Source organism: Leguminivora glycinivorella, chromosome 24 (genome assembly GCF_023078275.1).
Source record: "Leguminivora glycinivorella isolate SPB_JAAS2020 chromosome 24, LegGlyc_1.1, whole genome shotgun sequence".
NCBI classification, from domain to species: domain Eukaryota; kingdom Metazoa; phylum Arthropoda; class Insecta; order Lepidoptera; family Tortricidae; genus Leguminivora; species Leguminivora glycinivorella.
In genome coordinates, this window is record NC_062994.1 from 13,166,174 (window position 1) to 13,194,096 (window position 27,923).

The window sequence follows — 27,923 nt, forward strand, 5'->3', positions numbered from 1 at the left end:
GTGGTGACCGAAGAGCTGTGTAACTAAATCTCCACTCACCTTACTTATTTACTTACTTACTTGACTAATCAACAGTATAGCTAACCCCCCCTTTAAATATACCCCGTAAATTTGGCCTTGTGATCGTCTAGCGTGAATAAGTAGAACCCTTCGATGTGAACCGCGATAACCTAGATCCTTTAATGAGTATCAGCTGTATTTTTGACTAATATTTAAAATCTTATTTATTTATATTTTAAAGAAGAATAAAGGTTATTGTAGCATAATAATATAGTGTTATAGAAGAGTATTTTATCAGATTTAGGCCTAGAAAGTTATATGTGAGAAAATTAATGACGTGATGAAGAAATTTTAAAATAAAAGTTAGTGAGTGAAACATACATGAAATAAATATTAAAAAATATTTTGGTAATCATCCGCTACGCCTTATTAGTGGTCCCGGCTTGGGCAAGGGCTTGCGATACGGTATGGGACCCCTGACCTGATCAAACCACTTTATCAGGATCCTAAGCAAGTAAGCCTGAAGGGCTATCTATCTACGAACTAACCCCCTTTTTGTTTTGTTTCTTTTTCCCTAGCTAAACCCCCTTTTCCCCAATACTGCTAATAGACCATAACTTCTCGATCCTTCTAATGTATCATCAAGGCTCCGAGTAGTTGCTACCACTGAGAACGAAGTAAGTAAGTCTAGTAACTCCTTGAAGCTTTTGACTTGTCATCAGTGGACGGCGCTCGCATGCCACTGGGCCCTATAACAAACTTATGCTTTTTATTCCAAAGTATAGTTTGTTTCCCTAACCAACTTGATAGAATTTACCTTGAAAAACTAGTTAGCAACACTCACTGGCTCGATGCTACACGAAGAATCAGAAATTGCTACCACAATTATTAATTTCACTCAAATAAATTAAGTAATAAGAGGTTTTATAAATTACCAGTTTTACCACATATATTAAGATAATAAACACCACATTTAAAGTCCATTTAAACCATATAAATAGTAGTAGTTAAATTATTTCTCCACAATACACGTTGACCAATTATATTCCAAGACCAATCATAAAAGAACTCTACTTTCATAGAAATAGTGTGTGACTCTACTCTATTCCTATCGTTTTCCCTACTCTAACATATCTGAAACACAGACCGTCACTTACCATAGATCTTGTGTTCAAAATATGCACAAGTGTATCCCTACCATAAGCTGTACAGTTCAGCCAGCGAAGCTGAGATAGGCAACCTATAGGCTTGTGTTCTTATCCCCCCCTCTGCTCTTGCCCGCAGGCTAGGGTAGCAGAGAGTAGATCGCCCTATCCGTGTATATATCCAGTATTCTAGGACACACCAGTACCAGCCACATGAGAGACCCAGCTGCGATCAACTTTACTTAGATGTGGATCGATCACAACCGAAATCCCCAGCAACCAACGCCAGCATGGACCAGAACACCGAGTAAATAAATATATATATATATAGGACCCCAGCCTCAAATACTGCCGACTTCAGTGAGCAAGGATTACTCCTAATGCCTTTCGTCAATCGTGAAAGTCCTCACTTCCATCTAACAGTTGGACTCTTTGAGACCGGTGAGAAAATACGCTTTTGTAAGTATAAAAAAGCGTCCAAGCCCTCCACTTGGAACAAAAAGACCCCTAAACGCCTCTTATTTGACACCGTAAGGGAAGAAGCGCCTAGCCGGACAACAGTCTGTCACAAACAATGATCTGGCTTATAACTTTCACAAAATAACCCCATAGAAAATTACTAAATTCAATTTTACTGACCAACTAAACAAACGAGTGAAGTTTCCTTTACGTGCTATAATCTAAGCTTAGTTTTGCAAGAATTACTCCCTACAAAACCAAACACAGACTTATCTCCAAGCACCAGCCATACATCGACCCAGTCTTTGTATTGCTTAACGGCACTCATGAAACAAAGCACAGAAAACTTCACTATACACATCAATTTAAATGTAACACTACACTATAAATAGAACACTAATATAACCCCACAACTGACAGTAAAGCAATTCCACCATAGGTCTAAGTTCAACTGTACGACGATATTGTCCCCGCACAACCAAACAGAGACACAATTTCAAAGTTTACATTCACTTAGAATAATTTCCAAGTAAAAACAAACAGAGAAATAATAGCAGAACAACTTCACTCACCAGTATAACACACGAAAGCCAGAGACACTGTTAGTCTTGTGGATATTGTAAGAATGACGCGCGTCGGCTCGCTCCGACCCTTTTATAGATTCTATCTCCGACTTCCGACTTCCGACATCCGACTTCCGACTTCTGACATTCGACTTCCGACTTCTGACATCCGACTTCCGACTTCTGACATCCGACTTCCGACTTCTGACATTCGACTTCCGACTTCTGACATACGACTTCCGACTTCTGACATCGGACTTCCGACAAGATGGCTACTCAATCGTGTGCTTTGTTTACTAAGTCTTATGCCCTATGCATTAGAGTTCACGATTAACACACGGATGTTTGCTTATCAACACGTGCCGAGTACACGTGTTTTAGAGAGAGACAGAGCTATTGATATTGATACCTATGCAGTCCAATAGTGGAGCGATTCGCAAATATTTTTACGTAAATATTATTTTGTGGAACATTCTTATTTATTTTGTAAGTAATTTCGCAATGAAATATTTTATCTGTTACTAAATGTTACATTGAATGATATACTCAGGAAACATAATAACCAATATTAGTCATTATTATTTCTTTGACTTGTAAATGAAATCCAGACATAATATCGGAACGTTACGCAGCTGACAACTGTCAGTGTCAGTATTCCGTCCATGTGAATGTAGTTTGTTGATAAATACGTTTTTCCAACCTGTTTTGCACCAAATAATAGTGAATTTTATGAGTGAAGACGTGACTAAACATGTGATAAACCATCAAAGATATTATTTGTTAAAATATTCAATGAAATCCCGAAGGAAATATGCACCAAAAAGTTGGTCAAGGAAAAGTTGATTTGCCGTAAGTTTTATATGTAATAACGAGTCCATTTCCTCGTCATAGACGCTTGTTCTGTTACAACTCGCCCCCAAGATTGACTATTTTTTACAAATTACAAAGTAGTTTTGTAAAAAATTGCAATCTGATCTAGCAAAAGAAGCAATAAAACTGAATAAAAGAATAAAAGAAAAATATTTCTAGATCAGTCGGAAATATCCCCCCATTTCTAATCATGTGGTGTGTATTCCAATACTATGCAACTGCTAGCGACTCAGTTTTGAAATCAGCTCATCAGAATCTCGACAATGAACCATGATAACCCCTTTCTCAGAGTCCACGCATCGCCAGGGATATCAGGTTGTGAATCTGATAGGTCCTACTAACCCGTTCTTGCTAGCTCGTTCCCCGGTCGCGGCGAATATTCATTCCATCCACACTGTTGGACCGGAATAATTATCGTAATAATTTCAACGAGTTCACAATAACTTCCCACGCAATTACGAAGAAACCTTTAGAGCTCTCATTATAAGTCCAGAGCCTTCAATCTCCATTGTCGGAACTCAAACCAATTCCTCTACCTAATCACTCCAGCCACATGTTTTGGCGCATGTCTCATACTTGAATAAAATATACTGACTTAAGATCTGTTTGGATGTGTTTTTTTTTTTATAAAACAAACCTTAAATGACATAAGCATGTACCTCAACTCGGTACCATATCATGATCAAATGAAGAAATGATTTGATGATACTAAACTTCACATATTTGAACACATAACAAGGAAACAAATATTGAAAAGAGCCTCGTTCTCACTAGACGATATCGGCCCTTAAATATGTCGATTGTCAAATACATCCCATTCAAGATGAGGTGTGTGGTTTTCGTATGGGTCTCATTACCTTGTGTAGTTAGTAGTCACAAAAAACTACCCTTGAAATGGGTCGAATCCATTGGATTTTAACCTAACCAATAAGAATTTTATGACTAATGTGTTCCCAAAATCCCCCCCTTGTTTGTTCCCCTCAAATTCCGACCAAACTAGTTTTGACTACTTTCCAGCGCTGTCTGTCTGTATCAATCCACTCATTCCATAAAATAAAACATTCGAGACACACTTTCATATCTTACATCCGTCATATCCAGCCATTCAATCTATCAAACATACATCTATAAGCATTCATCACCTCTAACTTATACACAATACACATACACTCGTTCACTCCTCCTCAATTACGCTTTCACTCGATTGTTTACAGAAAGCCAGCGCTTTTAAAAGTAATCAAAATAAAGAATAAAAATAGAAATAGAAACTAGATAATAATTTTAAAAGTTTACCTATCCCATTTTACCCTACTCTACCCTGGCTCGAAGACAAAGAAAATTTTATTTTATTTATAAGAGGTCCTACATTCATCATTTATAAAGTAATTACTATTTAAAGTATTTACTAACCGCAAACCATTGGACAACATGTGACACCTTGATCATAATCTCATCTGCTACAAAATTGTATGACGATCAACCATACCAACTTAAGAACAATGACAGGCTGAGTATTGTCGCCAATAGAACACCTTTTGGCGGGGAAAAGCGTATATATATGTTATCTGTGGCTAAATTATTTTCTTTAATCTATCAATCTATCTTGTTTACCGCGAAACCGCTTTGTCCGCGAAAGAATGACAGATCTATTTATGTATGGACCATTTTAGCGCTATACTGCCTACAACATGAATCTGTAATAACTTAAAACAAATGTTTTCCATTTAAAATTTCAAATGTGGTCCGAAGAATAAACTTTCAGATCAATGTAAAATATGTTTGTGTCACTAAGTCAGTTTTAATTTTTATAACCTATAAATTCGTTAGGAAATCAGGCGAAAACGCGTTATTTTAATTCATTGCAATAAGTGTTAGGTGTACAGTAGACCTAGTAAAATCTAGCCTAGTGCAATGGACGTAAATAAACTGGATCCTTAACTTTACAGCAAAGGTAAGCTTTTGTTTTTACTCTTCAATCTGTCATGAAACACGAAACTCCTGAACACACCTCGTTTAAAGAGTAAACATCAAAAATATATATTCGATTAATTTACTTGACCTAGGCTACCTAACTGTACTTGGAATTTATAAAATTTTTGCGGTTCCAAACAATGAAATGACTTAATTATTTTTCTGAGGCAATAGCTTATTGATTATGGAAACTAATATTTGTAGGCCTTCAAATAAATGTTATGGCATTTAAAAACACGGAGAAACCAAAAAGCCAAAAACAATAAACCTCCCAACTCAGACCCCCTACCGCACCGCAATAAGCCAGACATCCAAACTACAAACAAATCAACCATTCCCGCAGTCGGCACCAGACCTGTTCGTCGCCTTGCTATTGCCTGTTTGCCCCACCCAACCATACACAGGCTGGCACCGACTCCAAAAATAATCGATCCGCCCACAATTTGGACGTCTAGCCCACTGCAACACGACAAGAAATCCGAATTGAAAGGCCCATCATTTCCGGCCTCTCAGCCCCTCCGTGCTTTGTAACGCGCTTATTTTTGAAGGCGGTTTTATTTTTTGTTAAAAAGTTTATTTATTTGTTGATTTTTAGTGGTTCCTAGTGATATTATATGTATCAGTCTGAATACATGTACAGTAGTGAAAGAATTATCCTTTAACTCCTAACCATTGAGGAGTTGACCTTCCATCATCAGCTCAGTTGATTTTTAGTGGTTCCTAGTGATATTATATGTATCAGTCCGAATACATGTACAGTAGTGAAAGAATTATCCTTTAACTCCTAACCATTGAGGAGTTGACCTTCCATCATCAGCTCAGCCACATAAAATTATTACCATCAGACGTAAATACTGGTGTACCTTTGAAAAATAGACTAAAAACATTACATGTGCCTATAACATTTGAAGAGTTCCCTCGATTTCTCCAGGATCCCATCATCAGACCCTGACTTGGTGCCAATGGGACCATCTCGGGGTTATACCGGTTCGATCAAAAAAAAAATTTTGAAAATCGGTCCACGATTCTCGGAGATATCGAATAACATACATACAAAAAAAAAATAAAAAAAATAAAAAAAAAAAAAAAACATTCAGTCGAATTGAGAACCTCCTCCTTTTTTGAAGTCGGTTAAAAATGAGCATTGAGTCTTGTACAAACTTTGTATTCTTCAGAGATAAAGATTGACGTTGGATTGGACACTTAAATAAAATTATGTAGACTGAAAATCTAGACTTAATATAAATATTGTTCTTGTTACAATGGGTTTAAACAATGTATGTATTAATTTTCAGTATATCTAATCGGTAATCAACACCTAAACAATTCCAACTAGTTGCAAGCTGAACGGGACAATTTTCCGGCGTGTCCTTTATGGACTGTACTCCGTCTTAGCACTATCCTCAAGTAAGTACAAAAAATCATTGCCACTAAACAGCTACTTTTTTAACTTAATTAACTCTACTTAGTGAGTAAAACGACTCGGCAGGAAATCTTACATGACTTAGAAAAATGAGTATGGTTGATCTTCTTTTTTTTTTCTTAACCATGAATGGCCTAGATAAATATAAACAATCTTAATGATACGTATTTATAAATAAGATTCCTTAAACATACATACACCCTTTTTTTTAACTAATTTTTTTTCATATATACAATTTCAGGTTTTACCCGAGAGGCCATGCTTCAGGTTGGACCGTCTTCCATATATCTACTGACTTCATATAAATGAAAGGTACTTATGTTTTATTATAATAACACGTTCTAATTATTAAATTTAAAAGTGAACAGCTCATGGCATCAATATTTTATCTAGAAAATTGAAATGAAGCGTAGAGCAAAACGGCGAGGCATGAGCAACCGGATAAAAATCAAACTTAACTGACTCATCATCATTTTATTGGCTAAGCAAACTTATTACTAACTCATTTATGTCCTAACTCGTGTAGATATGCACTGCAAGGCAGGGGTTCTCAAACTTTTTTTTATTTTTAATTTCCTTTTTGTAAATTTTGCTGTATGCATTGTTTTTTCTGACACAATATTTCTCATGGGCGTGTCTTAGTTCCAAAAATTAAGCGACGCGCCCCCGTGAATAGATAAATGAAATAATATTGAACCCAATTTGGCAGAACCTAACTCTAAAACTAAACCCTTTTATTTCTTATAATATATGAACATTTCTAATGTCTGACTATTTCTTTTCAGTCTCGCTGATCTGCACAACCAGCTCATGTTCAACGTTACTGAACTACAAAGTAATCCGACAATCAGACTGGACCCGGTCATATCAGGTAAGTTTACATACCTACTGCGTACCACATTCATACTATTTCTGAACCTCAGTAAAATATGGTTTTATAGTAGTAATGGTGCTTATTATCTATGCCTACTTAACAGGAATATTACAAGTTTCAATCAATTTTCATAAAATTATTTGAGCAATTGTGACAATGAGCAAGCAGTGATGGAGTTAAGGTATGGCGAGGTACGACCTCCCAGATGCTGGTAATGCTAATATTTCGTAGGATATGTTTGACATGGTTGTAATGAAGTACAGTATGTTGGCATACTCCTGACTTGTGTAATATTGTATAAAAGCTGTGTACACAATCTACCGAACATAATGATTATATGGTTTTACACTTACTATTTTAGACTAGCCTATAGCTTATCATGTGAGGTATCGAACTCATGTCATATGGAGCTATTGAAAATCTTATTTATACATACATACTTATTTGTATTACTACAGTAAAAATGTATACCTATAGAAAGTTGAAATTCGTACAGTGCATTTAATTTATTGAAATAATTGGCAGACATAGGCTACGGTGACCGCTTACCATCAAGCGGGACATAATATGCTTGTTTACCACGGATGTAATATGAAAATATATGATGACTTATAAGCTAATGAACTAAAATTAGTCCTAATATGATTTATACCTATATCTTAACAGACAGAAACCTGTTCTTCTCACGGCTGCACTACAGTGACAATATTTGGTACAAACCATACAAACAATATGCCAAATTATTGTATGATGTATGAAATCCTGTGAGCCAATTTGTAGATTATAGAGTTACAACTGAAATGCAAATAAACCATCCATCGAAGGATGTACTTGTCATAGTACCACATGCGTGTAGCTATTCAGCATTCATAGAAAAATGGTGGGATGCCACCTATAATTTTGTATTTCAGCGCGACAATAAATAATCGCGCCCCCATAGCAATTAGACTAGAGCCTAACTTCTTGTATTACTAGGTCTTAAATCTAGGGCTTAGGTATCCTGGATTATTTTAGGAAAATCATCTTACACCTAGACTAGTAGTTATCCTGCCTATGAATGAAGTTCTGTATAACAGACGCCTTCCAGGAACATACATAACATCAGAGAGTGTTCATGAACTATATAAGACAGCATCGAAGCTATCCGATCTCCAATGTAAAGCACAAATGTGATGTAAAGCTTTCAAAATAGCCCTGAAGATGGCAGAACCTGCTATGAAAATGTACTATACATATAGAGAACTATTCATATTCATATTCATATCTATTTATTGCATCCATGGTGTTATAAGATGTTACAAAGTAGGTATACGTGCTCATGGACCCTATAAGGGCGTGGCAACATATATTTATATGCTATAACTATTTGTTTTAACATGAAATTCTATTGCTATTGTACATTGTGTACACACTTATGTTTCCAATTCCGGTCACTAGGTGGCAAACTCTTTTAAAGTACTTATTAAAATGTTAAACCCTAATATTAATTTTAATAATAAGATTGCTCGCTAGATGTCGCTGTCACTTCGGCAATCTGGCTAACGATACTCCATCGTAAACCACATGTAATTGTACATTTTTATTATCGTCTACTGTTTTTGGCAAATAAATGCGTTGAAAAACCACATTTAACGTTTTTAAATGTGAACAACACCCGGAGAGCGAACAGCACCACAGTTACAAAAACATACATTAAGACACAGAATAAATAATAGTACTATGCATAGACGCAAAGGAACGTCAAGATGCACCAATGCCAATAATTGCTACGTAGCAATGCAAATCAAATGGCCTAATCGGGACGATGTTTAGTTCAACCACTACGATTATGAGCTAACTTCCTAGAAATCGATTTTGTCTTAGTTTACTACGCTACTTTAATTTTATTATTTTATTTTTTCAGAATCCAGAGGTAGGAAATGAACATACAATCGACTCCGCATCGATGCATGACCTCGCCCGGAACGCGGCAAGAAAAAAAAAACAATGGAAGAAAATACTACAGACGTGTTTATTGACAATAAAGTTATTTTTGTTTTTATGAAATAGCGATTGAATAAAAATATTAGGTATATGAGTTTTATTTAGAGATGAAATAAGTCAGAAATACAGCACACCCACTCGTCTTCACAACAACAAATGTAGCCTGGTAAGGCTAATTCCTATTATTTATTTATAAACCTTGGTATCCAAGATGTGTTCTACAGAGCACATCTTAGATCCCTTGGTCACGGAACCAAATGTAACTAAATCTCCACTCACCTTACTTATTTACTTACTTACTTGACTAATCAACAGTATAGCTAACCCCCCCTTTAAATATACCCCGTAAATTTGGCCTTGTGATCGTCTAGCGTGAATAAGTAGAACCCTTCGATGTGAACCGCGATAACCTAGATCCTTTAATGAGTATCAGCTGTATTTTTGACTAATATTTAAAATCTTATTTATTTATATTTTAAAGAAGAATAAAGGTTATTGTAGCATAATAATATAGTGTTATAGAAGAGTATTTTATCAGATTTAGGCCTAGAAAGTTATATGTGAGAAAATTAATGACGTGATGAAGAAATTTTAAAATAAAAGTTAGTGAGTGAAACATACATGAAATAAATATTAAAAAATATTTTGGTAATCATCCGCTACGCCTTATTAGTGGTCCCGGCTTGGGCAAGGGCTTGCGATACGGTATGGGACCCCTGACCTGATCAAACCACTTTATCAGGATCCTAAGCAAGTAAGCCTGAAGGGCTATCTATCTACGAACTAACCCCCTTTTTGTTTTGTTTCTTTTTCCCTAGCTAAACCCCCTTTTCCCCAATACTGCTAATAGACCATAACTTCTCGATCCTTCTAATGTATCATCAAGGCTCCGAGTAGTTGCTACCACTGAGAACGAAGTAAGTAAGTCTAGTAACTCCTTGAAGCTTTTGACTTGTCATCAGTGGACGGCGCTCGCATGCCACTGGGCCCTATAACAAACTTATGCTTTTTATTCCAAAGTATAGTTTGTTTCCCTAACCAACTTGATAGAATTTACCTTGAAAAACTAGTTAGCAACACTCACTGGCTCGATGCTACACGAAGAATCAGAAATTGCTACCACAATTATTAATTTCACTCAAATAAATTAAGTAATAAGAGGTTTTATAAATTACCAGTTTTACCACATATATTAAGATAATAAACACCACATTTAAAGTCCATTTAAACCATATAAATAGTAGTAGTTAAATTATTTCTCCACAATACACGTTGACCAATTATATTCCAAGACCAATCATAAAAGAACTCTACTTTCATAGAAATAGTGTGTGACTCTACTCTATTCCTATCGTTTTCCCTACTCTAACATATCTGAAACACAGACCGTCACTTACCATAGATCTTGTGTTCAAAATATGCACAAGTGTATCCCTACCATAAGCTGTACAGTTCAGCCAGCGAAGCTGAGATAGGCAACCTATAGGCTTGTGTTCTTATCCCCCCCTCTGCTCTTGCCCGCAGGCTAGGGTAGCAGAGAGTAGATCGCCCTATCCGTGTATATATCCAGTATTCTAGGACACACCAGTACCAGCCACATGAGAGACCCAGCTGCGATCAACTTTACTTAGATGTGGATCGATCACAACCGAAATCCCCAGCAACCAACGCCAGCATGGACCAGAACACCGAGTAAATAAATATATATATATATAGGACCCCAGCCTCAAATACTGCCGACTTCAGTGAGCAAGGATTACTCCTAATGCCTTTCGTCAATCGTGAAAGTCCTCACTTCCATCTAACAGTTGGACTCTTTGAGACCGGTGAGAAAATACGCTTTTGTAAGTATAAAAAAGCGTCCAAGCCCTCCACTTGGAACAAAAAGACCCCTAAACGCCTCTTATTTGACACCGTAAGGGAAGAAGCGCCTAGCCGGACAACAGTCTGTCACAAACAATGATCTGGCTTATAACTTTCACAAAATAACCCCATAGAAAATTACTAAATTCAATTTTACTGACCAACTAAACAAACGAGTGAAGTTTCCTTTACGTGCTATAATCTAAGCTTAGTTTTGCAAGAATTACTCCCTACAAAACCAAACACAGACTTATCTCCAAGCACCAGCCATACATCGACCCAGTCTTTGTATTGCTTAACGGCACTCATGAAACAAAGCACAGAAAACTTCACTATACACATCAATTTAAATGTAACACTACACTATAAATAGAACACTAATATAACCCCACAACTGACAGTAAAGCAATTCCACCATAGGTCTAAGTTCAACTGTACGACGATATTGTCCCCGCACAACCAAACAGAGACACAATTTCAAAGTTTACATTCACTTAGAATAATTTCCAAGTAAAAACAAACAGAGAAATAATAGCAGAACAACTTCACTCACCAGTATAACACACGAAAGCCAGAGACACTGTTAGTCTTGTGGATATTGTAAGAATGACGCGCGTCGGCTCGCTCCGACCCTTTTATAGATTCTATCTCCGACTTCCGACTTCCGACATCCGACTTCCGACTTCTGACATTCGACTTCCGACTTCTGACATCCGACTTCCGACTTCTGACATCCGACTTCCGACTTCTGACATTCGACTTCCGACTTCTGACATTCGACTTCCGACTTCTGACATCGGACTTCCGACAAGATGGCTACTCAATCGTGTGCTTTGTTTACTAAGTCTTATGCCCTATGCATTAGAGTTCACGATTAACACACGGATGTTTGCTTATCAACACGTGCCGAGTACACGTGTTTTAGAGAGAGACAGAGCTATTGATATTGATACCTATGCAGTCCAATAGTGGAGCGATTCGCAAATATTTTTACGTAAATATTATTTTGTGGAACATTCTTATTTATTTTGTAAGTAATTTCGCAATGAAATATTTTATCTGTTACTAAATGTTACATTGAATGATATACTCAGGAAACATAATAACCAATATTAGTCATTATTATTTCTTTGACTTGTAAATGAAATCCAGACATAATATCGGAACGTTACGCAGCTGACAACTGTCAGTGTCAGTATTCCGTCCATGTGAATGTAGTTTGTTGATAAATACGTTTTTCCAACCTGTTTTGCACCAAATAATAGTGAATTTTATGAGTGAAGACGTGACTAAACATGTGATAAACCATCAAAGATATTATTTGTTAAAATATTCAATGAAATCCCGAAGGAAATATGCACCAAAAAGTTGGTCAAGGAAAAGTTGATTTGCCGTAAGTTTTATATGTAATAACGAGTCCATTTCCTCGTCATAGACGCTTGTTCTGTTACAGCTGGCGACTTCCTCGCTCAACGTATCAGCATTGCGATACAGCGAGGAAATGTCGCCAGTATCCTTGGTACAATGCCTCAAGGGCCTATTTTAGACATTAGCTAGCTTTTAAGTTTAGTCTTAGTTTCTTATATAATTATGTAAATATATTAAAAAAAATAAAAACACGCAAAAATTAAATTTTAATGTTGAAGTCGGTTATTTGTACCCTCTTTATACTTAATCATAGTTATTACTCAACGTAAGCCCTCCTCATAAACCCACAGCCATTCTCGTGAGTAATGCCAACAACGGTAAGCCACTGCCTCGCGCTGGGGACAAACCGTCGTAAAAAAGAATCTGTGTCTATGCGCGGGAAACCCCGAATATATTACCATAGACCAGAGGGAGACCGAAGACACACTGGCGACAGTAACATATAGGTTTTAAAATGGAATAAAGCCAGCCAACTTACCTATTTTTTTTTGTCGTCTGGAATATTTCCTCGGGTATTTAAGAAAGCACTTGTACATCCCATACATAAGGGCGGAGACAGAGACAGTGTCAATAATTATAGACCTATATCCGTATTAACTACACTTTCTAAAATTCTTGAAAAAATCCTTAATACTCGTTTGATAAAATATCTGGATACATATTCAATACTTTCTGACAATCAATTCGGTTTTCGCAGTGGGAAATCTACAGAGGATGCTGTACTAGCTCTCACAAACTCCATTATTAATAATTTGAACTCCAAGCAAAAAGCTGTTGGTATTTTTCTAGATCTGTCCAAGGCCTTTGACACTGTCTCTGTTCCTATACTTTTGGCCAAATTAGAATGCATCGGTGTAAGGGGAATCGTGCATGACATGTTTAAAAGCTACCTTAGTAGTCGTACGCAGCAAGTTCGTATAGGTAATTATACAAGTGATGAAGTGAGTCTTTCGTTTGGCGTACCCCAAGGTAGCGTCCTAGGGCCAACATTATTTTTGATATATGTTAACGATTTATGCAAACTGAAAATCAATAATGTTAACATTTTTGCTTATGCAGACGATACTGCTCTTCTTGTGCACGCACCAACATGGGAGGAAGCACGTCTGCTGGCCGTAGACACATTAAGGATAGTGATGCAATGGTTAGCTTCAAACCTACTAACAATAAATGTTAGCAAAACTACTTATGTCACCTTTGCTCCTAAAGCATCATCCTTACCGACAACTTTGATGCCTGTCTATGCTCATAGCTGTAGTCCCAATGATGCATCTTTGTGCAGTTGTAGGTAGCTAACGCAATCTGACAGTGTAAAGTATCTTGGTGTTGCAATTGACTCCTTAATGACCTGGAGTGACCAGGTGGAGGCAGCGGTGAGTAGAATAAGAAAATTGATTTACGTCTTCAAGACTCTTAGAAATGTGGCTGACCAATCAATTCTTAAAACAGTCTACTTCTCTATGGCCGAGTCTATATTAACGTACTGTTTGACGGCCTGGGGCGGGACGGGGAAAACAAGACTCTTACGCTTGGAGAGAGCTCAAAGGGATGTGCTTAAAGTCATGTTTTCTAAACCTATCCGATTTCCTACTTCTGAATTATACCAAATGGCTAAGGTCTTAACTGTTAGACAATTATTTGTTCTAAAAATTATTTTACGTAAACATATTGAAATTCCTTATGTTAAAAAACAACCAAAGCGACGTGCTGGCCGTGTATGCAATCTTAAACCTACTCGCATTGCTCTGGTTAGACGTCATTATGACTATCTCTCGGCTAAATTGTATAATAAAGTAAATTCTTTGCTACCTATTTATCAACTGTCATGCTGGGAATGCAAGAAAAAACTAAAAAACTTTTTACAGAACCTCAATTATTATGAGACTGAGTTACTATTTGAATGAGCATGTTAAATATGTTTCACTATATTCATAAATATTAAACTATTATTTCCTGAAAGCGTAAAGGCGCTGTAATTAAATTTTATATAATGTTAATTAAAACAATTACCACATGTTTGAACTAAGTAAACTTAAGTTTACTAAACTTCTAAACTGATGTGTCTATTAGATATAAGTAAGTAGAACATACAATTCACTATGTTCCGAGGTGGGCGTAAATAGCTGCGACACAGTTTAATACTACTGCAGCTGATTACGAACAAATTTGTTACTTAATGTATGTTATTATGTTCAATAAAAATCTTTAAAATCTTTATTTTGGAAGTGATGTTAATGTTATTCAAGCGAAAAAAAGGAAATAGTACATTGCAACACATGTGCGGTAAAGAGGAATTTGCTTTAAATCGACACGAGATACGAGCTCTCTGTCAAAGAAAGAGTCGGATCGCAAGCCGACTTAATCAAACTAGATGTATGGCTTATAAAATAAATAAGATTAAAAAAAAAATAAAAAAAAAGAGTCGGATCGTGGTCAGCATTTGCAAAGGAAAAACTATGGACATGTCATCCATAATGATTAGTCTTAACAAAGTGGAGTTGACAGTAATTTTGACACAGCCCATCTCTAAGACACATACTTCAAACACTCCCACAAAGTCTCACTCTCACTCTTGAAAGTCATTTATAATCGAGCCACCGTTTACCTCCCCCGTCCTTATCTGTGGTAACTCGAGAGGCGTGTTATCTGTTTCCGCCGCTAGATGGCGCTAAACGGCGGCCGGAAGCGGAAGCGTGCGCGCGCGCGTGTCGGGAGACGGGTACGGATAGGTTTAGGGGCGCGTAGCTTGACAGCCTGCTTTGAGTCAAATATTATGTGACAGATACTCAATACAAATATAGACTATCACGCCGTTTGTGTTACTAAAAATAGAGAAGTACCTGCTTATTTATGTTTATCAAAAGCAAGAATGATTCCTTGGCCTTGATTCTAACATAAAACCTAACCGTAACCTAACCAAGGTCACCAAATAACAATGCAATTTAAAATCACTTTAAAACATTCCACTTCACTCATAAACAGTATGCCATTAATTTGCAGCTCGAAATTCATCAATTAATCACAAACTTCGGCCCCTGAGCCGACCCTAAAAAACTTATCAATTAGGGACACGGAACCCCACTCGCGGGTTCGAAGCCGGAGCCGGGCGAGCCACGTTCATTAACAGGGGCGCATGCAATAAAAATACGAATATTTGGGATTCTTGTATAAAATTTTGCGAAGCTGCAACCTCGTCATATGAAATTGTTAATTATTATATATTACTAGCTTTTGCCTGTTCGAAAATTGGGTAATGCTCCATAATTACAAACTTCCACCCCTATTTTAGGGAGGTGAAGGGTTAGAAAAAGACAGAAAGTAGCCTATGTCACTCTCCATCCCTTCGACTACTCGTATCTCCACTTAAAAAATCACGTCAATTCGTCGATTAGTTTTGCCGTGAAAGGCGGGCAAACAAACAGACACACACACTTTCCCATTTATAATATTAGTATGGATTCTTAATTGTCAAATAGCCTTTAGATATTTATTTATTTATTTAGGTTTTCCAACAGGTGTAATACAATAGTTATTTGTTATACAAGGGGGCAAAGTTGTATTTTAACGCCGAGTGTGGAATTGAAAAACGAGCAAGTGAAAGGATTCTATAGTTGAACCACGAGCGAAGCGAGTGGTTCGAGAATAGAATCCTGAACTTGCGAGTTTTTTAACACACGAGAAGTAAAATACATTTGCACCCGAGTGTAACACAAAACTTTTCCCCTCACTATAGCGAGGAAACTGCAACGCAAAAAATGCTTTTATCACTGCTTCCAGTAGTTTCACAGGTGGTAAATCATCATTATTACTAGATTCACCTACTTTCATCAATTTTAAAGCAGTTAATTTGACTTTATTCAAGGTCAAATTACTTTACCCACTAGTGGATAAAATGCGTTTTTACCCGCTGGTATTAAAGGACAAAACACGTGTTTCCGAGGTAGTGAGGGGAAAAGATACTTATACATTAAAATTACTTTAAGATAAACTTGCTCGAGTATTCACCTAATTACAGGCAAACACGGCATGCATGTTTCAAAATTTTTCTTAATCCTAAGTAGGAACTAAGTTGAAATGGAAGTATACATCTAAATTAACTAAGTAGGTAGGTACAACTTTAAATACTGATACTATGAGTAAAGTAAAGTGTAAGTAAAGTAGTATATGACTTAGGCATATACCTATGGTATTTGTTGGTTTCGGATTTCCTCTTTTCCGTGTGTGTTTCGTAATGTAACAGAACTACTAAGACTGACGAGGCTCCTTTACTCCCTATTATACTCCTTAGTGGTGAATGAAGCGGGGGTAATTGCTGGGCTTAACCACGACACTAACGGTGACTCGAAATTAATTAAACTTTCAATATAAATCAGTTAAAATGCCTACGAGGAAGCTGTATCGTCTATCGCATGCAATTTATGGCGTATTTAATTATTAATTGCCTAAAAATGTGGCAGGTACTGTGTACAATTATTCTGTGTATAAGAGATTAGATACCAAACACGGACGAAAAAGGTATATGTCCGGAAAGACCGAGAGCAAAAGTTTTTTTTTTTTTAGTATGAATAGGTCAGACTGTACGGTTTTTGTAGGTACGAGCCAGAAAAAATCCAAAAGACAAATATTTAAGGTTCAAGAGCTACATTTATTCTGTAAAGTGTGCCAAACCCTCCTTAGAACTTGTACACTCCTTTCTGCTGTGTAGGTACTTAACACATCAAAGGGGAGTGTACAAGTTTCTAATGGGTTGCGTTGCAGGCGTCCATAGGCTACGGTGACCGCTTTCCATCAGGCGGACCGTTTGCTTGTTTGCCACCGACGTAGTATTAAAAAAAATACAATACATAATTCATTCACTCCAAAATACTCCTACATCTGCCATCAATAATACATCACACTGATAACCTTCAAAAAATATACTCAAACCCCAATATTCAGCATTGAATTTATCTTTCCCAAGAAAAACCCTTGTCTATCAAATCCCGCCAGTATCGTTTATCAATTGACGAGGGGAGAGCTGAGTGAGTCGGGCCGCGGGGAGAGATGTAATGACCGGCTTACCCAGGCTCATTGGCGAGCTCATCCGGCTCCGGCGCCGGCCCCGGGGTGTGGAGGTGGATTTGTTTAAGAGGAAATTAAACACAATATTTAATCTAACCACAAAATTAAAATTTTGAAAAAACCCCGACCGCGACATAGTGGACCGATTTTCATAAAACATGGCTAAGAACACTCCCGACTAACTCAGCTTTCAAACAAGAAAAAAATCAAAATCGGTTCATCCGTTCGGGAGCTACGATGCCACAGACAGACACACACACAGACAGACAGACAGACAGACAGACAGACAGACAGACAGACAGACAGACAAACAGATAGACAGATAGACAGATAGACAGATAGACAGATAGACAGATAGACAGACAGACAGACAGTCACACACAGACAGACACGTCAAACTTATAACACCCCGTCGTTTTTGCGTCGGGGGTTAAAAAGAAACGTCGGTAAAAAAAAGTTTATAATTATCTTTTTTTTTTTTTTTTTTATTTATTTATCTAAAAACACTTATATACTATTTTATTACATTTGAACAGCGAGCGAAAACCGCTAACGGTTTATCTGCCGCCGTTGTCGCTCGTTTACATTGTAGGTATTTTTATTCAATAAAGGTATTAATCTATAAATTCTATATTTATATCTAAGTAGTTATTTAAACAGTTCTTATCTAATTAATAAGGAAAGAAGCATTTAATTTAGCTGGTTGTTTGTAAACAACCCGAGTGCGCACCTGTACTTGGCAACAATAGGTTTTTTATAATTGTTTTTGTCTTATGTATATTATTAATTATGTTACGATTTACATCATTAGGCCATGAGTTTAGAGTATTAGGTAACATGAATTTCCATCTTCTTCATCTTTTTGACAGTTTTGATAAACTGTATAATTCGATACCTTTGGGTTCAATTGGCGTAAAGGACAAAATGCAGGTTTTCAGGAGAAGCAAAAAACAACTTTTTTTTTAGAAAAATGTTTATATCTTTTTTGTTTTTTGACCTATATTTGTGACGTAAATAGAAAAATATGTAGATTTTTAGTATCCTTCACCTAGTGTAGCAACCGTAGTGATAAACTAAACGGTTTAGAAGTTAGATGGTTGTAAAGGACACGTCAAAATGCTATGGACGTCCTTTACACCCACGATTTTTTTGAACAATTAGAGTTGATAGGGTCGTAAATGACGGTCTTAGATGATTTTTATACAAATTCGGGGCGTAAATGTAACCGGAATGCTACAAATGGCAACTGTTTTTAGCTTAGTTTACAATTGAGAAACTTGAAAAATGTATCAAAACGTAGTTAATATGGCATAGAATAGCCACATTAGTGTTACAGTGTATATTTATCTAAATATTTAGCAGAGACAAAGAACCAGACTATTTTATATCCAGTTTTGCAATAAAGAAACAACATTTGCTTAAAAACTATCTAATATTTTGGAAAGTTATTATTTTAGTACTCGCCGCTCGGCTGTCTCAATAAGTTACGCATTCAGTATTTAATTCTAGCAGGGAAACGCTGTCGTAGTTTAAGTAAAACACTAATTGTAATCACGTAAACTTTAATCAGCAACTGTGAATAGTAGACTATATTAATACGACAGTAATTTTAAGTCTAAAGTAGAAAGAAGTTTTAAGAATCACTAAGAGTTAAGTACTTATTTATAAACGCAAGTTAGGACGCGTATACAAACTGTAGTCAAGACTACCTACTATGTTGATTCATATTTTTGATAATTTTAAAACAGAAGATTGTTATTTAGTCTTAAACCTGTTAAATAATAATAATTTTAATTATGAGTTCAATCCTAGAAATCAATCAATCCTAGGAGTCAATGCTTTAAGTACCTGGGTACATAGCCAAGTCACCAAACGCTAACGCTCATTCGCTAGCGAAACGCACCTGTTATTGTCGCAGTCGCACTAAATGTTAGTATAGTCTACTGTTAAAGTTTACTGCCGCCATAGCTGAATGGCAATCGTCGACGACAGACGCCGACAAAAATGCAGTCTGGTGCAATACGCAAGAGCGATAAAGATATATAGCTACGAAATCGTGAGCGTTTGTGCATTTGGGTACGTACCCTGATTACCATAATGTTTTTTCAATTACATACATCTCGCCGCAGTATAATAATACTACGAAAGCGTTTCCCTGCTAGAATTAAAGACGGAATGCGTAACCTACTGACTATTCAGACAGCGGTGAATACTAAAAAAATAACTTTGAATTTATAAATTTAAATAGATATCATACACGAAAGAAAAACCGACAAGGCCCACTGGTGGCCGAGCCGGGAATCGAACCCGGGTCTTCAGCTTACGCGGCTAACGTCTTCACCACTAGACCACCCGCCCGCCGTGGTACCCGATGAAATTTCTCTAGTGTATGTTATCTCTGATAACTTTGAATTTGTTGCCAAAGTATTAGATAGTTTTTAAGCAAATATTGTTTCTTTATTACAAAACTGTATATTAGTCTTGTTCTTTTTTGTTGCTAAGATAGCTTAGATAAATAATACACTGCATTAAACTGATGTAGAGCTATTCTATACCATATTAAGTACGTTTTGATACATTTTTCCAGTTTTTAATTGTAAACTTAGAACAACATTTGTACCATTTCAGTTACAATTACGCCCCGACTTTGTATAAAAATCATCTAAGACCGTCATTTACGACCCTATCAAATCATGGGTGTAAAGGACGTTATAACATTTTGACGTGTCCTTTACAACCATCTATCTTCTAAATAATTTGGTTTATCACTACGGTTGCTACACTAGGTTAAAGATACTCGTAATCTGCATATTTTTCTTATACACGTCACAAATATAGGTAAAAAAAAACAAAAAAGTGGGTTTATCTTTCTCTTGGAAACCTGCATTACATGTCCTTTACGACAATTGAACCCAAAGATATCGATTACAGTTGCGGATAAAATAATTTTAGTGCTGGTCGTAAAGGACGAAGAACAAAAAAACTTGTCCTTTACGCCCAACTTTATCACACTACTATAGAAAGTGATCCTTAGAAAGTAAGGGCTTAAAGTGCAACAATATATAACAAGGTGACTTGCGACTATATTTTTATTTGTAGATTTCCTTTACGACACAAATAATAATTTATAATTAATGACTTGATATTTACGCCCCTTCAGAAAAGCTATTTTTCCAAGTCCATAGTAGAAAATCTTGGTCGTAAAGGCAACTTTTTAAGAGATATCGAAATTTTAACTACACAGATCGATAGCGCTTGAAATTCTGAACAAAACTGTATATATAACTCATTTTCGCCAAAATGTCCTTTACGCCAATTGAACCCAGAGGTATCGATATGGTCGCAAGTGATTCCCAACTGATTCTCATAAAATTGTGTGACCTACAGCTTGGCAAAGATGTGAAACTATTTTTTTATCATAGCAACACTTACTGTTCTCATACAAAAGTGACTCAATAGTTGCCACATGCTAAACGGTTTGCATAGACAGTGGCGCCTCTATTATTTTTTACTATTTTGTGCCAGGCTGTTATTTCATAATTACTAATTAAGTATTTTTTTTATATTAATAAAAAAATAGTGTGCGTATAATAAGCGCTGGTAGCCTAGCGGTAAGTACGTGCGACTTTCGTTCCGCAGGTTTCGGGTTCGAACCCCGGCTCGCTGCACCAATGACTTTTTCGGAATTTATGTGAGTTTATTTAGGTTGGAAGGTCAGATGGCAGTCGCTTTCGTAAAAACTAGTGCCTATACCAAATCTTGGGAGGATGATGATGAATGAAAAAAATATTGCGTAGCTGATGACTGCGACTCAAACATCGAGCATTACATCGGCATAGGTACCTATTGCTGATTCACCAATATGATTAAATAGTATTCCTGGCCCCGTAGCCGAATGGCATTTCTCCGACGTCAAACGAAAACGAAACGTAGTCCGGCTCTGTCGCGCCAATACGCAAGAGCGACAGGGATAGATATCTACTAGCGTTTCGTTTCGTGAGCGTTTCGTGAGCGTTAGTGCCATTCGGCTACGCACCCAGGGTGGCTAGCCGAATGGCACAATCGCTCACGAAACGCTCACGAAACGAAGCGCTAGTAGATATCTATCTCTATCGCGCTTGCGTATTGGCGCGACAGAGCCAGCAGCGTATCGCTTTCGTTTGGCGTCGGAGAAATGCCATTCGGCTACGGGGCCTGCTTATTTTAGATTCCATTTGATGCCGGTTTCCAAAATATTACAATTACTTATCTGTTACGTACAGTTCACCCTCGCCATAAAATGGAACTGTCAGTCCGTCTCCGTCTCCACCCCTCGTCGCTAAGAAGCCGGTAAGCCCACATGAGCCGCACTCCATCAAGGAAGCTCGAGCGAGCGAGTGTTCGAGGCTAACGCTCCGAATAATGACTCGTCGGCGCAGGAACTCCGTGATTGCCGCTAATTGTGGATTTAAGACTATTCCTCTTTTATTTGTCTTTTGGATTTTTCTGTTTGTGTCTTATTACTCGTATTAGCAGAGATCGGACAGTTGTTAGTTGGGCGTCATTTGTGTGACGTTTTCGGAATAATGAACCTTTTGTTGTTAGAACTACGCCCTTGTCCGATCTCTGCTCATTAGAAAGACAATCTTAATCCCACTGTACCGAAATAATACAGGATGGGCTGCAAACAAGGCGAGGGATATCTATACCACAGTCTATGCTCTGGTGCCGTAGCCGAATGGCATTTCTGCGACGCGAAACGAAAACGAAACGCCGCGAAAGGTAGTCTGGCTCTGTCGCGCCAATACGCAAGAGCGATAGAGATATATCTACGAGTGTTTCGTTTCGTGAGCGTTTGTGCCAATCGGGTACGTACCCTGTACTCTGTAGGTACGTCGTTTAGGTATATCAAAAAACGTATACAAATAATTTGTACATTTCCGGGTATTAGTTACAATGCTTCTCGGTTAACCAACCAAATACAAAAACCATCACACGGACCTATCACTGAGCGACCTCTCTTTAACCTTCTTATTCGGTCGTGTAATATTTTTATTTACCCTCAAATGGCATTAAGGAGAGTCTCGAGGGTAGATTTGGTTTACATTTATTAAACTGCCTAAATATACAGACTCATCGCCATCCTCCTTGCGCTATCCCGGCATTTGCCACGGCTCATGCCGCCTGGGGTCCCTTTTTGACAACTAATCCCAATATCTAGCGTAGGCACTAGTTTTATGAAAGCGACTGCAATCTGTGGCCCATTTCTCAAAACTAAAAGTTGCAAGTTACAAGCGGAAGTCTCTTTCCAATTTGTCATATTAGACCACTTGTAAATTGTAACTTGTAGCTTGTAGCTTCGAGAAATGGGCCCCTGACTTTTCAACCCGAAGGGTAACTACTTAGGGCTTTTTGGATTAGTCCGGTTTCCTCACGATGTTTTCCTTCAGACCATAAGCACATACATATTTTGCAGGATCTTTTTTGAAACAAAAAAGTTAAAATACCCCAAGTAGTGTTTCCCTACAACTCCCCGGAATGCAATGTTCCTGCATGTCGGAATGTGGCGTTACCGTGGCCCCTCGCTGCAGCTGCGACCAGATATATCACGACTGTATTGCTCGAGGCGGGACACAGAACACTTGCTACAGATGGTTCTCTTAGTACTTAATTACTTTGTTGGCGCGATGACCTCCAAAACGAGAGCGCGCCATTTTACGCGGCCCAGAGCGACTTCACGCATACTAGACGAAACGTGCATATTTATAACTATTCTGTTTATGTTACCATAAAATTGTATTTAAGTGAAAACGGTTTTTTCTATAATTAAAACCAGTTTTTTTAATGTTTTTAAACTAGTTTTGCCATTCGATTTTTTCAACAAAAATAGTCTTTAAAAAGTATTTTGTTGAAAACTAGTTAAAATATAATTTAATGTAAACTGGATACCTACACATTATTAAATATAAAAAAAAATGTCACCCAAGTATAATACTGAATTACTGAATACATGCCAATGAGTTTAATCATAAAGAAAGTGTTCGATATATTCTGTTAAATTATGTTGTTTGTTATGCTATGGAATGTAAAAATTCTGAGATAATTGATTGATAGTGCAAATAACTAAACGAAAGTGAACTAACCGTAGCACTGCTGTGCCCTGTGAAGTGTAACTAATCGGCCGCGGGAGGGTTGGCTGTAATTAAAACAACACCGCGAGGGCCCCTCGCTCGCTCGGGATGCCGCATTTGCATTTAAATCTATTTCTATTGGTTTATTAATATTGTTGGCTTAGATTATTAGTTTTGTCAATAGGGTGTTAAACTCAATGTGGATATTGGTTTAGGGAAATCAAGAGGTTTTGTTGTTTCAGTTTATAAAACGATAAACTTCGGTAACGAACTACATAAATGTTAGAAAATTTTGAAAAAAATTCTAAAAGGAAAACTCTGTCTGGATCAGATGTATTTTTTTCTCACTGTCTGTCAAGAAAAAATATATTGCATAAAATAATATGATTTCTTTCCTAGTTAGGTTTAAATGGTTTTTGTTCATTAGGTACTTACACGACTTTTGACGTGACTTAAAGGCATTCCTTTTTGCTGTGTACTTAACACAGCAAAAGGGAGTGTACAAGTTTCTAATAGGGTGGCAACGCGCTTGTGACACTGTTTGAGTTGCAGGCGTCCATAGGTTACGGTGACCGCTTTACATCAGGCGGGCCGTATGCTTGTTTGCCACCGACGTAGTATAAAATAAATAAATGTACTAAAAAAAAATTGTATATGCATAAAAGGTGATCCTTTTATTCAGTTGCTTCTTTTACTCCAAAAATTTTTTAAAAAATAACATCATCGCTCATGGTGGGACCAGTGCCTTAAACACCGGTTGCATAAAACACTCTCAATTATTTTTAGCCCCCGACGCAAAAACGACGGGGTGTTATAAGTTTGACGTGTCTGTCTGTCTGTTTGTATATCTGTGTGTGTGTGTGTCTGTCTGTGGCATCGTAGCCCCCGAACGGATGAACCGATTTAGATTTAGTTTTTTTGTTTGAAAGCTGAGTTATTCGGGAGTGTTCTTAACTTCTTAGCCATGTTTCATGAAAATCGGTCTACTATGTCGCAGTCGGGGTTTTTTCAAAATTTTAATTTTGTGATTTTATTTACATTGAAATTTATCATATTCACTAAATTTTTATATCTAACATCTGTCTTCTCGTATGATGATCCAATAAAATTAATTTGTTCCTCTCTCTCATTAATCTCTAAGTTGCAAAAAGAATCACATAGCCGTGTGAAAATCCAAATGGAGTTGTGACGTCCCGGTAGAAAAGTTGCAGTTATTTAAGTGCGCTAAGAGCCCTAGCAAATGTTAAAGCCTTAAGCCCTTAACCCGCTTAGGGGAGAGCCGCGCAAGATGGCCTGTCACTCGCATGGGTAGGCACAAGATGAGGATGGTGGAACAGATGTGGAATTCAAAATTGAAATATCTTTACTGTCAGAAATATTTGATAGCAATTATAAAAATGAACAAGACGTAATTGACATTGAATCGAACAAATAATCGAAATTGTAGTGGGATAAGAACATTCTAATGTATACATTTGTAATTTTTATTTTAAACCGGCAATAAACTATTATTGCATTGTTATAATCGAAATCGCAGAGAAAAAAGGCACGGAAATTAGTTTATTAAAATAAACCAGAAAAAAGTCTGACAAACAGTCGATTAAGCATTTCTGTTCAGATTGATTATTTTTCAACCTACGAAAAGTTGTAAGATTTGAAAACAACTTTCATTTTTGATTTATTTATTTTCTGAGTAAGTCCGTTTTCACATTATCCGATCCGATATCGGATGTCGGTAGAATTTCAATGGAAACATTCAAGATGGCGCCTGTAATGTATGAGGTATCGGTCCGACATCCGATATCAGATCGGATAATGTGAAAACGCACTTATGACGTAATGTAAAACAAGGGTTCCATAAGTTCGTCAAAGAACCCCAAAACTAAAACTAATGCTCGAGTAATGCCAAATCCAACAAGTTAAATACAGATTATAACCCCCACCGATACTTTAAACCCTATCCCCTAATTCTTAAGATCCCATTTCCTCTGAACATGAAAGAGCAAATAGTAAAAGCACTTTGACAGTATTTGTCAAGCATTACATCGCATTCCAGATGTTAGGGAACACCAAAATAAGTAAACACTCAATATATCTAAAATGAACCTTAAATATATCCACATAAAGTATCCACTATTCGCATTACTAACTTGGTCTATGTCACCCACGCTTCACTAAAAAATAACAGCCATTCAAACACCAACCTTGTTATGTTGCTGTTAAAGTTGATATTCGATTATACTCTGGGGTCTCTCACAGAGGGGCATTGCAAGTAGGGTTGTCACTCTTTGCATTAGGGTTGTGTTTTGTATGGAGACGGTGTTTAAGTGCGTTAGGAGAGTGTTTCGAAGTGTTTAAGCTGATTGTGAGGGAGCTGCGCTTTTGGCGACAAGTGTGAGCAAATATCAACACGCGGGCGTTGCGGGCTCGCTGTCTATTGCAATGCGATACAAGTGTGATATATGGGCAAATAGGCTGAGAAATGGTGGTACAAGTTTAGTGAGAGGAAAACTCGGGCTATTTTGTGATAGTATTTACGTCTCGGTTGTCGAAGTATTGTGTTTGTAGGTCATGGCGTCTCGGAGCTTAAAGTTTAAATAAATGAATAAAGAAATTAACAAATATGATTTACTAGCTTTTGCCTGCGGCTTAACTCGTGTTATCGCTGTATAAAAACGTCCACCACCCCCACAGAACTTAATTTAGATAGAAGAAACAAATTCATATATTTGTATAGGGGCCGAGCGTGTCAAATTTTGTACTGAAGTTGATTCTTGCCTGTAATTTTAAATATGTCTCAGGCTCTTGATTGTTCATAATTTTTGTGTTGTTGCAATTGAATATCACGTAACGAGGCATTTTTTATGTTTTGGTTGACTTCAACTTACAAAAATTGACGCCCGAAAGCTGCAAGCTGCGAGTAAAGACGGACAACTCAGTGGATTTCACTGAGTTCATTTGACACGCTAAGTAGATACGTTTGCTTGATCTATGGTATATATGACATCTGTGACCACCCCCCTATTTTAGGGAAGTGGGGGGTTATTAAGTGACAAAGAGTAGGCTATGTAAGTGACCGATTTTCATGAAACATGGCTAACAACACTCCCGACTAACTCAGCTTTCAAACAAAAAAAAACGAAATCTAAATCGGTTCATCCATTCGGGTGCTACGATGCCACAGACAGACACACAGACAGACAGACAGACAAACAGATAGAAAAACACACAGACAGATAGACAGACAGACACGTCAAACTTATAACACCCCGTCGTTTTTACGTCGGGAATTAAAAATACTTTTAAAAGACCTGCAAAGATTTCTATTGTTTTTAATCAAAACATGGTGCCTTCTGAACATACAGACAGATTCCCCGCTCCGGCAGACGTATGGAAAAACACAAAAAGCCTTAATCAAGCCCATCTCGGTGTAATCCGCCAAGAGGGCAAACACCAGCCTTTCACTGTCTCTCTACAATGTACAATCAACATTGTTGTCCGTTACAAACAACTTCAACCCTTATTCAAATTAAAATATAGTTGAAATTGCAATATCATCGTTTGCACCCTCAAATGTTTTTACAAAATTATTAATAGCGTTTGGTTAATGTTCCTTGTATCTTTATTGCTATGAATTTAGGGTTGAAATTCATCTGGCAATTGTTTCTCCAACTGCATAGCTTTTATTGTTGCCTCTTATATTGAAAATCAAAATGTACGCATTGTTATGAGCGGACCTTCATAATATTAAAACCAATTTATATTTGCCATCGAACTTTCTACACGATCACTCTGTGTCAAGGTAATAAGGATTATTTTGGTTGAAAATTGTTATTTCCAGTAACATTTTTATGTTGTATTAAAAACAAAATTCAATGCAGTTAGATTTTTGTCATGAGAGTCTTATGAGTCTTTTTATAAGGGTGATAATAGCTTGAGTTTGATTGTATGGTATGTAATATAGGGTGCAGTGTAATTTGGGGCACAAATCACGAGCATCTGTGGACGGAAGTCACTGCGACATGATCCAGGAATGTTCTCATTAGAAAAAAAAAACCGGCCAAGTGCGAGTCGGGCTCGCGCACAAAGGGTTCCGTAGCAGCAAATATAATAAACTTATTATGTCAATTTATACACCTGCCAAAATTACAGTTAAATCAACCTATCTCAAAA

At 37.1% G+C, this 27,923-nt stretch overlaps 1 protein-coding gene and 1 long non-coding RNA gene across 3 annotated transcripts in view; both read left to right on the forward strand.

Annotated features, from left to right (window-relative positions):
- LOC125238880 (glutamate decarboxylase) overlaps positions 1-27,923 on the forward strand; it is an 84,291-nt gene that overhangs the window by 15,819 nt on the left and 40,549 nt on the right. The window lies entirely within an intron of this gene.
- Positions 6,702-9,279, forward strand: LOC125238885. The gene is made up of 3 exons (XR_007178481.1): positions 6,702-6,743; positions 7,217-7,302; positions 9,209-9,279. It is a non-coding gene; the product is annotated as an uncharacterized LOC125238885 (long non-coding RNA).